The sequence below is a fragment of the Symphalangus syndactylus genome, chromosome 4, assembly GCF_028878055.3.
Source record: "Symphalangus syndactylus isolate Jambi chromosome 4, NHGRI_mSymSyn1-v2.1_pri, whole genome shotgun sequence".
NCBI classification, from domain to species: Eukaryota; Metazoa; Chordata; class Mammalia; order Primates; family Hylobatidae; genus Symphalangus; species Symphalangus syndactylus.
Window position 1 is genome coordinate 154,921,316 of NC_072426.2, and position 15,022 is coordinate 154,936,337.

The window sequence follows — 15,022 nt, forward strand, 5'->3', positions numbered from 1 at the left end:
GATGGGAGAAGGAGCTAGTAGGATAGATGCACGGTAGAAAAGAGGCACATCAACTGACCTTGGCAAGAAATGACTGTAGAACTCAGAAATGACTCCAGGAGGAATAGCCCACCAAAACAGTTCCACCCACTTCAATATGTTCTGGAAACATCCCTCTACTAACTTGACTCAGGTTATTTTAATTTCATTTCCTATGTCAGTTTCTTAATGTACAGAAATGTGCAATGCCATCATTTTTTAAAGATTCCAAACAAAAAAGGTAGAATAAAAACGTAATGATTCTTAAAGGCCTAAGCAGCCATTATAATGAAAAAGGATACCTTTTTCATAAATCAGGTAGGGCTATAGTTAGCACAGTTATTACATTTATGTAGTTATCAATTGTGTTTCCGGTAAAAAGAACTTTCCATTTCAGATTTGCATAACATTTGCATTTGGACTGTTAATATGTCAGTTAGTTCCAATTAATAGAAAATTGGATAGCAAACCAAGAAAAGGAGGACAAAAATAATTGAAGGACTCTCTCTTCGATTATTTTTCAGTGTGACAGAGCTTGTGTTTTGAGGTGGGATGAGTTGGGGGGGTGGGGGATGAGTGGAGTGATTAATTGGCTCAAATATAAAATAGAACACATGGAGCATTTTAAGAACCACCAAAATTACTTTCAAACCATTTGCAGACTATTGTATAGACGTTAATTTATTTCCAGGAGATAATTTTTGTATATTAGAAGAATTAAAAAGTCAGCAAAACCCGTTGTTGCTTTATCCATTATTTATTGAGAAGGAAATGAAGGAGCAGAATGGACACAAGTTAGAATTGCCTAACTGTACTGAGAGTACTCTGAAGTGTTGTGATTTTATATGGCCTGAAAATGCAGATGAAGGTTGGGAGTTGCGTTTTTGTCTTTGGACCTCTGGAATTAAAATCATTATATAAGCAATTTATTCAAGTTGCTATCCTGGGGTGAAAGTAGAACCTTATTTTTCTTTGACTTCTGAAGACAGATAAATGAAGAAAGGTAGATAGATGTAAATAGATATAAATATATATTAAGTCCAATCTTCTGACATCTATTTATGTTTAAAAGTGGTCTTAAAATGTAGTTATTTTCCAAAATCTTCTCTCTCATTGATTTCGGCTATGTTTTTCAAAGAGTTGGAAAGTTTGTGTATCTTTATAATCTCAGCTGTTGCTTATCGCTAGAAACTAATGTCATTTTTCTGTGATCAGTTTTATAAGAAAGGAGTGACTGAAATCACCAGATTCTCAAGAGAAGTTTTCATGCATCCGCCTACACTCTCCTCGTTTTGGCCTTAGATAACGCTTGAGCGTACTGAGATCTGTGGGTCCATATCAAGACTGTCTCCAGATGTCCATTTCATCTTGTGGGCATCACTTGTTTGGATGATGCTACCAGCTTTGGACTAGTCTATAGAAGGCAGAAGAAGACTGACTATCCAAGTATCTCATGGGGCTTATGGCTGGGGAAAGGAGAGGCTCCAGATCTGAATCAAGAAAGTTGTATCTTCCTGTTTCAGGCACTTAGAGTCCCCGGAAGAGGGATGCAGTTGAGCATCTGCTTCCCATTCCTTGTTTTTCAGGACCGTTTGGATTGTACTTGAATAATTATTGAGACTTCTTACCAAGGAATTCTGACATTATGCATTTAAAAATGCAAAATCCATTAAACACTAATATGCTGTGACTCAAATCTTTGAAAGAAAAAGTTCTTTGTTTGTGGTTTGGAACCTGCCATTCTATTTTATTATTGTAGAAGTTCCCAGCAGGCATATTCATCCAGATTTAATTATTAAGCCATAAACGTATCTGAAAATTTCCTTTTATACTGAATGCCTAGAAGTGATTTAGAATTGCTTTTTCAATCATCTTATGTGGCAAATCAGACTTCAACACCAAGTATGTTTACGAATATTTTTGGAAAGTGAACATCACTGAATTGATAATATTTCAGGACGCCATGGCAAATAAAAGAGGTAAATGTGAAGACTGAATAGGTAAAAATGCTTTGAGGTCTTAGGTAACACATATATATATATATATATATATATATATATATATATATATATCTCTACTAAAATAGAAGCTTAATGAGGGCAGGGTCCTCATCTGTTTTGCTCATTTTTTTTTAATCCCCAGAACACAGCATAGCACTCACCACTTGTTTGGGAGTTCAATAAAAATTAATTGAATAAATACATGTGTGAACGAATCAATCAAGCCTCATTTTCACCCCCTACATCACCACCACATACATACATTTCTTAGTACCAACAATGGAAGAAGTTGAAGATTTTTGGGTTTGGCATTAAACATATATATGCATATATACACACACATATATGTATATATGACCAGATTTGTTGTTTAGGCGATGTTGACTGCAGAAGACCAAGTTTCAAAGAGATTCATATTTTACATGTAAGTGTAACTGGCTAAATATGATCAAGATTTTCCAAAGCACAGGAAAAAAGGATCAATATTTTCCAAAACACAGAAAAAGAATTCTCTGCTATTTTATTCCTTGCTGCAAATTGTTGAGAATATGAGAATAAGAGATATAAGCCTTAGCTGTACTCTTAACTCTTGGTAAGGAGTGAAAATGAACATAGAATAACCAAAACCTCTCTTTAAAATCTCCTGTGCATAGGTTCTATGGGAACGTCAAAGAAATGGCTTGATAGAAGCAAAGCTTTTCAAATGTCATGACATTAACAAGATTATTTGGAAATATGGAATACTTGTTGAATATTAAAAAGTTAACCGCTCTCGATGTTCTTTAAAAGAAAATCATTTAAACTTAAATTAAGTTAAGAAGCAATTAACAAGTATGAATAAGATGTGCTAATATGCCCACACACAGAATTTACAAGGAAATGCAAAGAACTGGGTATGTAAAAAATAGGTATTATTTATTAAATAAATATAGATTTATTCTACTGTTTTTCACCACTGTGGCTTTACCTCTACAGTTACACTAACTGCCATTTTTTTATTATAAGCAGTTATTTTCATTCAAAAATTACATTAGAACATGTCCTTAATAGAGTACTTTAATTGCGTTCCCTCATTGTTTTTAAACTTGTAAAAGAGTTACAAGAAGATAATGTGGTACTTGTAGCACCCCATAGAAACAAATGTTAGTTGACATTATTTACATAACCTAATGCCCAGAAAATTTGATGTTTGTTTTCCCTCCAATAATTTAGATGTCAAGAAAGTCACTACAAATTAATCATTTTTCCTCAGTCAGAATTGGGAAAAGTTTTAAAATATATAAACTTACTGTAATGCTGCATCAATATTGGACTAAATCATCATTTATTTAATATTCTGTCTTATAAACATATCAAAGCAGAAAACCTTTAGACTCATATACAATAAGATATCTCAGCCATTAAAACTAAATAATAAAATGTCAATGATGAAAGACTGATAACCCACCCAAACATCCCTCTTATATGGCCTGGGACAAATTCTATCTAAATAAATAGATTTTACAGAGCACTAACCCATTCCTGTTCTGCAAACCCACACATTCTAGTAGACACTAGAGCAAGATTTGATTTGTCTTTCCTTAGTGCTACTAGGTCGAATTCGTATCTGCGCAGTTCGCTGTATGGGTTCTCATTAATAGGAATAAAAAAATCTCCGGTAACAATTTTCACAATTGCCAACTAAATTATAAAAACTCAAACTTGGTATTTTTGTCATTTAAAGACTTCTGGGAGTCCCAGTTTCTGCTATAAATACTACATGTGATTTTTGAACCCAAAGTTCTAATTTAATGTCTATTTTTTTTCTTATAACATATTCTAATAAGAAATTTTGGTCGGGCATGGTGGCTCACGCCTGTAATCCCAGCACTTTAGGAGGCCAAAGCGGGCAGATGACCTGAGGTCAGGAGCTCGAGACCAGCCTGGCCAACGTGGTGAAACCCTGTCTCTATTAAAAATGCATAAATTAGCCAGGGGTGGTGGCACGTGCCTGTAGTCCCAGCTACTTGGGAGGCTGAGGCAGGAGAATTGCCTGTACCTGGGAGGCAGAGATTACAGTAAGGCGAGACGGCGCCATTGCACTCCAGCCTGGGCGACAATAGCAAAACTCTATCTCAGAAAAGAGAAAAGAAAATATAAATTTCTATTCCTTCTGATAAAATTATGCAAAAAGAGTAGAGGTTGTCACACAATAATAAACCTGCTCTTTCACATGTATTTGCCAATGATAAGACAACAGAACTAGACCATTTTATCCAGAGCTTCGTTATAGCTTGCCTTTGGATATAAGTCCCATGAGTATAGAAAACGTGGCAAATTAGTATATACTAACGTGGCTGATTTCTCTGAATGAGTTAGCTAACTGTTCAAAACATTTTACTGGTTCACCTAGGAAAAACTATTCTGTGAGTAGATACAATCTGTTTGTTTTCCAGGGCCACATAGCTTTATGTGAGTGTATACACCCAAATACCATTAAAACCCAATAATCCTGGCCTCAACTAGGTTATTTTTAAATCATGAACAAATTAAAATTTGAATTGGAGCCGACTGAGCCTCCATGATTCCCTGTGGGGACTCACTGTTTCATAAACCCCCAGTTCACCAAATGGATACATAAAACAGCCCCTGCCATGTTGACAGGAACTAGTGGAGGCCCATTGAAATCTTAGGGAAAGAGGTGATGTGCGTGCTTTCTTGTCCCGAAGCTGCCATCTTGGCTACTAGGAGGGGAAGCCAGGAGAAACATGTGACCCATAGCACAATCACTTCCTGGGGTGGTGAGAGTCTTGGACCAAGTCAAGTATCTAATAGAGTCTCAGACCACAAGAATCTTTGAAAAACGATGTGAATTTTCTGAAACAAGGGCTGGGGAGGTGAACCCAGGTCTTCCATTAGCTACTGGTAGTTCTTCAAATACAGACCAAGTTCTCTTCCTTGGAACACCAAGGCACTATTGCAACCAATTTCAGAACAAATCCCAAAGTCTAGGACAGATACATTGCTCCACTTACAATTTAACCCCAACTTCCAGTTTAGCTAACTTTGAAAGGTCCCATCCAGTTGAGAAGATTTTATGTAGAAAAACAAAAAAGTTCTCATTCAGGAAAATGCTTACTTTTACCCCAAATCCTGATGTTAGGTTCCTGTGAAGCTACACATTTAAGCCATAAGAAAATTCATACTTTTGGTTAAAAGCACAAAAATGTGCTGCCTGTTCCGAAGCCTTTTCCTCCTGTCATGCTCTTAAGAAGCAAGGCTCATAGGAACTGACAAGGAATGTATAATAGAGTGGCCCTGGCCAACGTCGCTGGAAGGTGTCTTCGGATCACAAAACCACATGTAACTTCTTCAGGGGGAAAAAAACGCTGACAACACATGAAGAGGCACATCATGAGGTTTTTCTCCTTTAAAAATAACTGCATTCAGTGTCTATTAATTTTAACATGTTCTGTCCTCAGTCTATCATAAAGATAATTTGAGGATTCCTTGGAAAACAAAGAGATTCCTGAGGTAAATAACTTGCACATAACCACAAGACACGACACTGTATATATTAATATTACCATTTAGACATCCTTGAGTACGATATGCCCAAGCAGTCATCTGACTTTGGGATATGCCCTAGCTTAAATGCACATAAAAATTTTGCACTGAAAGACACAGTAATGGTACTCAAATGCAGGATGTGGTATTACATAAATTTATCAGGCACATGAGATTGGCATAACCAGCACAATTGCCGACTCGTACCTGGGGAGTACTACTCTATGTATTGTGCAATAAACATTATACAGCACAATAAATGAGGAAAAATAGCTGGAAAAATATGTGAAGGGAAATAGCTGAGAAAGGATTATCAAATATCTTTATGAACATTAACATTAATGATGGGTTACAATTTTCCAGCTTTATTCTTCTGACAAATCGTCCATACAGTAATGTTTTCATCGTACACCATCATGTAGAAACATACTGCACGAGCTATATACCTGTAAAATCTATAGTTTCTTTTGTCAGGTTTGTGGCTGTTATTCAGTACATGTCAAGTATGCTAGTTAGCTGGTAAATTTATAGTGTATACAGTAACTGGATTTCCTAAACACCCTCCCTAAGAAAAAATAAAATGAAATATAACACCAATGAGAAACAGTGGAACACACGCTCTGTTCTTTTGAGCCAGAGCTTTCCTTGCTTTCTGAATCATCTGCCCGTTGTACTGGTCCAGTTTGTTAGAAACCCCCTTACTCTTATGACATCCTTTATTTTGTGCTTGTTGTTCTTGGGTTTATATGTTCCCATTGTCTATAACCTTTCTGAAAGCAGAAATTTTGAACCTCTGCTTTTTCCAATGCTGATGTTTTAGAATATTTAGGTTTGGTAATTTCTTCACTATTTCTAAGATGTAGTGTTTTGATTGTTCGTAGTGTTTCCTTTTGTTTTCTCTCGAGTCTCTGCATTTTTAGGTTAGTTTTCCTGTTTGCTTTTTTCTGGCTACTGACAAACATTTGTTTTTGTTCGCCAAAGCATGCATTCTGAACCCCCCTCCTTAATTATGGAGGGGGAGGGGTTAATAGCTATGAGTAGATATATTTCCCTTGTAGAATCTGAACTAGCTTTTAAAATTTGTTTTCCCTCCCTTAATTTATAAATATTTTAATCAATAATGTATCTATTATTTCCCAAGTGAGCCCTAAGGAGTATATCTGATGGCCTCACACAAGCCATTCCAGGAGAACAGCCTCTCTCAAGCAGCTGACACCAGTGAGCCTAGCTAGTTTTTACCTCTCTCAAGTCCCTATATTTTTAGGTTGGCCGGCAAGGGCACACTCACTCCATCACCGAACCCATGAAATTGATGTGTTGTGCAAGTTCCCTCACTCCCTTTTGCTGAACTTGCATTGTATTGCCCACTGCATATTCAGTCAGAAGCTAGCGTGGAACAAAAAGCCAGCCATCAGAGAAAACTCCTGTCTGTCCTTGACGTTGTAATTGCATCCAATCAGCATCAGCTCTGCATCAATAATTAGACAGGGGTCCAATAATGATGTTGGCAATGAAACAACATAGTCAAAATTTCAGTGATTTCATGAAGTGATTGTCCAAAGGTCGAAACCAATGTTTAAGACTGAAGCTCCCCCACTTACTCATAATGTCACAGATGACTGAGAACTGGTGCCATTTGTATTGTCCGGAAGAGCCCCTTCCAATTGTTGCCTCTCAAACCAACTAAAAAACTATACTTGCTTTCATATATGACATACTTGCTTTTAAAAATCTAATTAAAACTTTCTTTTTGGTCCTTAGGTAGAAAGATGGCTCTGCTGAGATGAGCTCTTAATTAATGCACTGAGAGCCTGCGAGTCCCACCTCTCAACAGGAATGATTGACGTCCAAGGATACATAAATTACACTAATTGAGCTCTGCCTCCATATAAGCTTTCCACAGCCAGCTCATCAGAGAAGCTAGGTGAGTAGACCAGCATCAAAAGCTACCTCAATATGGTCTATGCTTTCCCACGGGGTGGAAGAATAACTTTGCAGACTGTCGTACATTTATTATCACAGAAGACAGTTATTTTCTTCAGTTTTAAGATGTAGGTTTTTTGTTGTAGGTTTTTTTAATTATAAAAATTAGCATTTTTAATGTAGCCATTGAAATTTAAATAATCACGTTCTCTTCACAATTTTCAAGCAGCAAAACTTGCAAGCCAATTACAGTATGCAAAAATCACTTGGCATCATTTGTTGATATTAAATTGTGTTGCATAGCAACTGGTGCATATGCTATGGAAGGATTGTTTGAAATCAAATCCAATTCTAGTCCCTGAATTTAGTTTTCAGAAATTTACCTAACTGTAAACACACCTAATCCCCAGCCTCAACCAAAGCACACACCAAAATGTTTCTTTTATGTTTATTTCATCCTGAATGAAATCTACAGGTATTCTAAAGCTCTTACTTCCATGAAATTTAATGAACCACTTGGCATGATCTAGGTGGTTTAGTAGTCTGAAATAAAATTTATAGACAGGACCATTTGCTAAAAATGAACAAAATTATACTATATTAGATTTCTCTATGTATATCTTGAAGTTTTTAATGACAGATATTTTTAATATCTTAACAATTATGAAAAATTCAGTTTTGATTATTTTTTTGAAAAATAGGAATGATATGAGAATTTCAGAATATTAACTTTATTTAACATGTTTCACTATGAATACATATGTGTTATTCAGACAAAATATAAATGGGACTTGAGTCTTACTATATATATTTTTAAAGGAGAGCAAGGGAATGGAGACCACAAAGAACTCTAGTTTAAGAAAGTACTAAGTGATAGTTTAATACTTTAATAAGAAAGATAAGTGATACAACAAAATGAACAGAAGTAGAAAAAGCAAATGGTGAAAAACCAAAGGAAAAAATACCAAACAATAGAGATAACTGCAATCAGTCTTGAAAATGATAAAAATTACCAAACCTACACATTCCAAAAAATCAGCACCAGAAAAAAAAAAAAAGTCAAGAAAAAGGTGGTAGAAGGAAACAAGTTTAGTTTCAGAAAATATCTAGGAGGGACCACTATGAACTAGTAACAAAAATGAAAAAGAATTCAGACTTTGGATTCCTGAAACATTCGGGAGACATGTTGCTTCCACACTTTGCCCTCTTTCCACTCGGCTGTACTTTGCTGTACCTACTGTTTCAAATTGGGAAAAATACGGAGCCCCACTTAAAAAGAAAACCATAAGATGGCTACATTTCTATCAAAATAGCTTTATTATCACCTGTGAGAAAAGCTGAAGTGGAGAAAAATTGAGAGATATCAGAAAATCCTGAGCTGATGATCTCGTAAAAAAATATAAAATGCTTTTAGCATCAAGGCTGTCTTTCTATGACTGAAATGGAATAAAAATGGGACAGCTTCTTGACTGTAAGATCTTTTTGTAATTTGGTGAAGCCCAGCATCCAATACGATGTAACAAGGCCACTGAAATATAAATAATATAACATTTCTCTTTTAAAAAGTTATTTAGGTGCATTGAGCATGAAATATATACCTCAACAAGCCAGGGTGTTTATTTTTATTTCTGTAATTGTGTGTTCATACCACATTCATTCATCATAGATAACATGATAAGTAAGGCCTGGTACTTGAAGTGGTTTTCTATGAAATTATGCTTGAGATGACCTAAATCTATTAGTATCTCTTGAGAATTTGTATATTTAATAATCATGAAAAGGCAGTATCACTGTGCGCTTCATTAGTCTCATATCTGTAGAAATATTTATTAGTTAAAAAAAGGAGCCATATGTTCATAATATTGGCAGATAATTCTACTGGAGTTCACATATTTTTAATGCAGTTAACTGAAAACTCAGCATGCTTTAACAATACTGCCTTGTCAATACCTTTGGATGTAAGTTGGTAAAACGTGCCTGAATTATTAGTAACTTTTTTCTTTGTACGTGTTGGATGATCAGAGTGCTGGTGCCTGACAGAGGCCATCATTCATTACAAAATGGGGCCTAGTCAGCACTAGGATGAGCGAGGGCCACCCTGTCTCGGGTGGAACCATTAATATAATAGCCTATCACTCAAACTAATAAAACCAGCTGAGTCTATTCTGTTTCTGAACATGGACTACCAGATCCAAGTTTTCCATTGCTACGATACATCACAACCATATTATTATTAGTTGATCCATGAATGAACATAGCAGGAGAAATGGTGTTCACCCTCTAGCTACACATAATATACTCAAACCTCAGTAAACTCTTCTCTGCACTTCAAATCAGAGCACTTATCACTCATCGCTTGTGTCATTTGTTAGGACATCTTATACTATTTCTTCATTTAAAATTCACATAGTTCTTCAGATGTGGGGCTATTCAGTGAGCTCGGCAATTCCTTATTCCACTACTGTATGACCTTGCTTGTAACTTTAACAGCAATTTTTTAAAACGTGTAGATTTATTTAAAACACTTTTTACCTTTAAGAAAAAACAGAAGTATACAAAAAAAAGTAACAAAAAAGCATCATTTTGCTGCCAGTATAATCTGTGTTGTTGTAATTCTGACTTCTGAAAAGTAACAATATACATGGTTAGGAAAAAAATCCAAAATAATTACTAGTTGTACTTTCTTAAAATTTCTTTCATAGAAGTGCATACTTAAAAAATATATATGTATCATTTATGCATTAACCCAACAAATGCTTAGTCAGAGCTTTTTACGTACCAGGAACTATTTCTGGTGCTAGGATTATAATATTAAGCAAAACGAATTTTTTTAAAAAAGACTTTCTGGCTCTCATGGGGCTTATATTCTTGTGAGAAAAAAAAACAGACTATAGACAGAATAAATAAGAATATAAATGTGTGTATGTGTGTAAGTACTATGGGGAAAAATAAAATAGGGAAGGATGATTGGAAGTGCTTTTATAAATAAGGAAAGTCTTCCTGAGAAAGTGATATTTGAGCAAAGGCTTGAAGGAGGTGAGGGAAGGAACCCTGCAGATACCTGGGGAAATCATTCCGGGAAGAAAGAAGCTGATGCAAAGGCTCTCAGAAAAGACACTGGTGAGGTGAGTGCAGCAGAGGGGCTCAGAGAGGCGGAATAGGCAGGAGTGTGGGCACCAGGTCAAGAGTGGCAGGACAGCCACAGACTCATAAAATGGGGGGCCATGCATAGATTTTAATTTTTCATCTATGTAAGATGGGGAGCTTTTAAAGGTCATTTTTCCTGGATGTGGAATTTTGGAGGATTTTGAGGAGCGAGATGCCATAATCTGATGAATACTTTTTTTCTTGAACTTTTAAGTTCAGGGGTACATGTGCATGACATGCAGGTTTGTTATATAGGTAAAAGTGTGCCATGGTGGTTTGCTGCATAGATCATCCCCATCACCTAGTTATCACACCCAGCATCCATTAGCGATTCTTCTTGCTGCTCTCCCTCCCTTCCCCTCACCCAACCCCGACAGGCCCTAGTGTGTGTTCTTTCCCGCCATGTGTCCATGTGTTCTCATCATTCAGCTCCCACTTACAAGTGGGAACATGCGGCGTTTGGTTTTCTGTTCCTGCTTTAGTTTGCTGAGGATAACAGCTTCCAAATCTATCCATGTCCCTGCAAAGGACATGATCTTGTTCCTTTTTATGGTTGCATAGTATTCCATGGTGTATATGTACCACATTTTCTTTATCCAGTCCATTAGTGATGGGCATTTAGGTTGATTCTATGTCTTTGCTATTGTGAATGGTGCGTCAACTAACATACGCACACGTGTATCTTGGTAATAGAATGATTTGTATTCCTTTGGGTATATACACAGTAATGGGATTGCTTAGTCAAATCGTATCTCTGCCTCTAGGTCTTTGAGGAATCACTAAACTGTCTTCTACAATGGTTGAATTAATGTACACTCCCACCAAGAGTGTAAAAGTATTCCTTTTTCTCTGCAACCTCATCAGCATCTGTTTTTTGGCTTTTTCATAACTAATAGCCATTCTGACTGATGTGACGTAGTATCTAACGGATATTTTTAAGGGATATCCCTGGTTGTTAAACTCAAAACAGACGAAACAAGAGAAAGGGCAGAACAGAGATGCTAGCTGGAGACTATTGCAAAAATCCAGGCAAACGATGTGGGCAGCTTGGAACAGAATGGTAGAGGAAGAGGTGATCTCAAGCGGTTTGACATTCCAAGTGTATTTGGAAAGCACAACTGCCAAAATTTGCTAATAGATTGGGTATGAGATGAGAGATGAAGAAGAGCCAAAGACGACTCCGGAGTTTGTGGTCTGAGCAACTAGAAGGATGGAGTTATAATTTACTAAGGTAAGGAAGACTAGGAGAACAAGTGGGTTGGGTTGCAGTTTGGACCTGCCCAATTTTAGATGCCTCTTAGATTTCTAATTGCAAATGTCAGGTGAACAGTGTAATCTGTGAGTCTACTTTAGATATTGGTTGAAAATAGGAATTCAGGAATTCTCAGCATGTAGATGGTATTTAAGGTCATCTGACTGGGTAAAATCGTGAAAGGAGTGATTGTGAGTAGAGAAGAAAGGAAGATCGAGGGTTTAAACATGGACACCCCAATGTTAAGAATTCAGGATTCTGCAGAGTAGCCAATAAAGTCGAAAGAAACCAGAAAAGGGTGGTTTCCTGGACGCCAAGTGGAAGCCATTTGTAAAATTCCGTCATTATGTCAGGGAATGGGAAGATTGGCTTAAATTAGCAATGTTAGGTCATTCGTGGTGAGAGAGAAAATCTAACTGAAATAGGCCCAAGAGAATAGAGGAGAGAAATTGGGAAATGGAGAGACTGCTCATTGAAGGAATTTTGTTACGAAATCAGAATGTAAAAAATGAAATGGTAGCTGTAGACAGAAGGAGGGAGAAAGCGTTTTTTATAGAACCATATTAGTATGTTTTATAATTGTTATATTTGTTAGGAATGATACCATTGATAAGGGAAAGTGGATGATGCAAGAAAGAAGGAAGAACTGTTGAGGTCCCCTGAGGTCCATGAGAGGGGATCAGGCCTACGGCAAGAGTGCAGGCTGAGCCATTGCAAAATAATTGCCATAAGTAAGCACAAAGGCAGAAAGGGAGCTAGATAAGGAGAGCTTGGGGAAGATCTCTTCTGACTCACTTCTCCGTTTTATGTGTGAATGCTATATACAAGGTCATGAGCTGAGGCTGAGGATTGTGGAGAAGCTCTGAAGATACAGAAAAATGCATGAAACTGTGATTGGGGAGGGAGAATAAACAGAATGGGGAAATAATATGAAAACCCAGAAGCACAAAAGGACTGTGGAGGTGAGTGATCCCCAATTTGTTCTGTGTGTTGTGTAGTTTTCTTCAGGACATTCAGTTGTGCACGTGCAGATAAGGAGTTGACAGAGAATTGGATTTAACAGTAGCTGGGGTTTTACCAAATGAATATTTAGAAACTCGTGGAGCAAATGAGTGGATAGTGTGGGAGAGGAGGTGACTCCAGTTCAGGATTGTGGAATTGAAACTGGATAAGCAGATAAGGGAGAGGGTGAGAGGCAGAGGAATGGTGTTAGGATCAAAAGAGTGTAGGTGCAGCTGCAGGCTGACTGAGTTCCCTAGGGAAGAAGCTGGAACTGAACAGCAGGAGGAGGGAGCATTAACAATGGGCTGCTAAACATTGAGATAACGGAGAGGTTATTCGTAATGAACAAATCTAGACTGCAACCATGTGAGTGAGTGGTTAAAGGAGAGTGGAGGAGGCTGGAGTCCAAGAACTTTGGTATTCAAATGGGAGAGGCCAGGCTATTGAAAGGACCAGTGTGGATATTCAAGTCACCCAGGATTTTGTCAGGAGTAACGTTGGAGAGGGTGAGAGTAAACCAGGATAGAAAATCTCCAAGGAATGCAGGCCAATGGCCTGGGGGGTCTGAAGATGATTACAAAGAATGGCTATAAAGGGTGATGGAGTCTGGGATTGAAAGATAGGGTATTTAAGGAGGTGGGTACAGTAGTCTGTGGGTAGTAATAAGGGAAAAATCTGAAAAAGTTGTTTCTTTGGCTGTATACTTTCTATTGACAGCCATTTAATTATCTACCTATCTTATTCTACCTGTATAACTATGACTCTGCTGACTTAGGTACCACTTTATTTTTCCCTACACAGAAATCTATTTGCCTCTCTTTTTATCATCTATCATACCTATCCCTTGAACTACTTCCCTACTAATCAGCTATTTTTTTTTTTTACTTATACTAAAACGTTTACATTGTTTTACACATTGCTTCCTCCCTGTTTACTTTTGATGTATATTACTAGCTTAGAGATATTCGATACATTCTTTTTAATAGCTGCTTACTTACGGGTATGCCAAAATGTATTTAGTCAGTATTTTTTCCCATTGATGTACCCTTTTGTCATTTCCAATTATTCACTATTACAAACAGTGTGGTTATATATCTCTGCATATGTATATATTTGAGAAATTTTGCTTCTGTATTCATGAAGTCAATTCCCATCAGAGGGTCAAAGGCAAGTGCATTTAAAATTTGTTTATGTATATAGCCTAATTGCCTTCTAATAAGATTATACAAATATATACTTCCACCAACAGCAAAAGAGAGACTATTTTCCTCATACCCTTGCCCTTAACAACATCATTTATTGAGCATTTTAAATTTTTACTAAGTTAATAGAAGGAGGAATTTCTTCCTGTCACCTTTTTATTTGCATTTTGACTAGAAATGAATATCTTTTCATTTGTTTATTGGACATTAGAATTTTTCTATTTCTATAAATTGCCTTTCTTAAATTTTTTGTACTTTTTAAAATGAAATTGAACTTTTTATTTTGAGATCATTGTAAATTCACATACAGTTGTGAGAAATAATACAGACAGATCCCAAGTACCCTTTGTCCTGTCTCCCCTGGTGGTAACATCTGCAAAACTTTAGTACAATATCATATCCAAGATGGCCATATTGATATAGTCAAGAATGTAGTTTTCCTAATTTTTGCCCACTTTTCTATTGTGCTATCTTTTTTATGATTGATGTGAATATTTTATTTTAAAATTAAGAAAATTATTATTTTATATGTATCAAATATATATTTCCTCCCAGATTTCCATTTGCCCTTTGCTTTTATTTGTTACATTCCTGCTTAATTTTGTCAGTCTTTATGACTTGTGAGTTTTACATCCTTTTTGGAAAAGTCTTATCAACTTTATAAATGAATTTATGTTCTAGAATTTTTATGATTCTATTTTTCATGTTAAAATGTTGATTCGTTTGAAATTTATTTTGAGGTAGAGAATTAGGTAAGAATCCAGTTTTCTTTTTTCTTCAAATAGTTAACCAACTTTTTATATTCCATTTATTTCAAATATCACTTATGTCATCACCAAATTTCTATTTGCATTTGTGTTTATTTCCACACTCACTTTGATCTCTCTCATTCTCTTGGCATGTCTCCACCAGCATCTAGCTATGCTAATTAT

At 36.3% G+C, this 15,022-nt stretch overlaps 1 protein-coding gene across 1 annotated transcript in view; it reads left to right on the top strand.

The window, feature by feature from the left end:
* TENM3 (teneurin transmembrane protein 3) overlaps positions 1 to 15,022 on the top strand; it is a 2,305,387-nt gene that overhangs the window by 1,248,489 nt on the left and 1,041,876 nt on the right. The window contains exon 8 of the mRNA XM_055276480.2: positions 7,326 to 7,488. The gene's annotated coding sequence lies outside the window, so the exon portion shown is untranslated. The remainder of the gene's footprint in view (positions 1 to 7,325; positions 7,489 to 15,022) is intronic.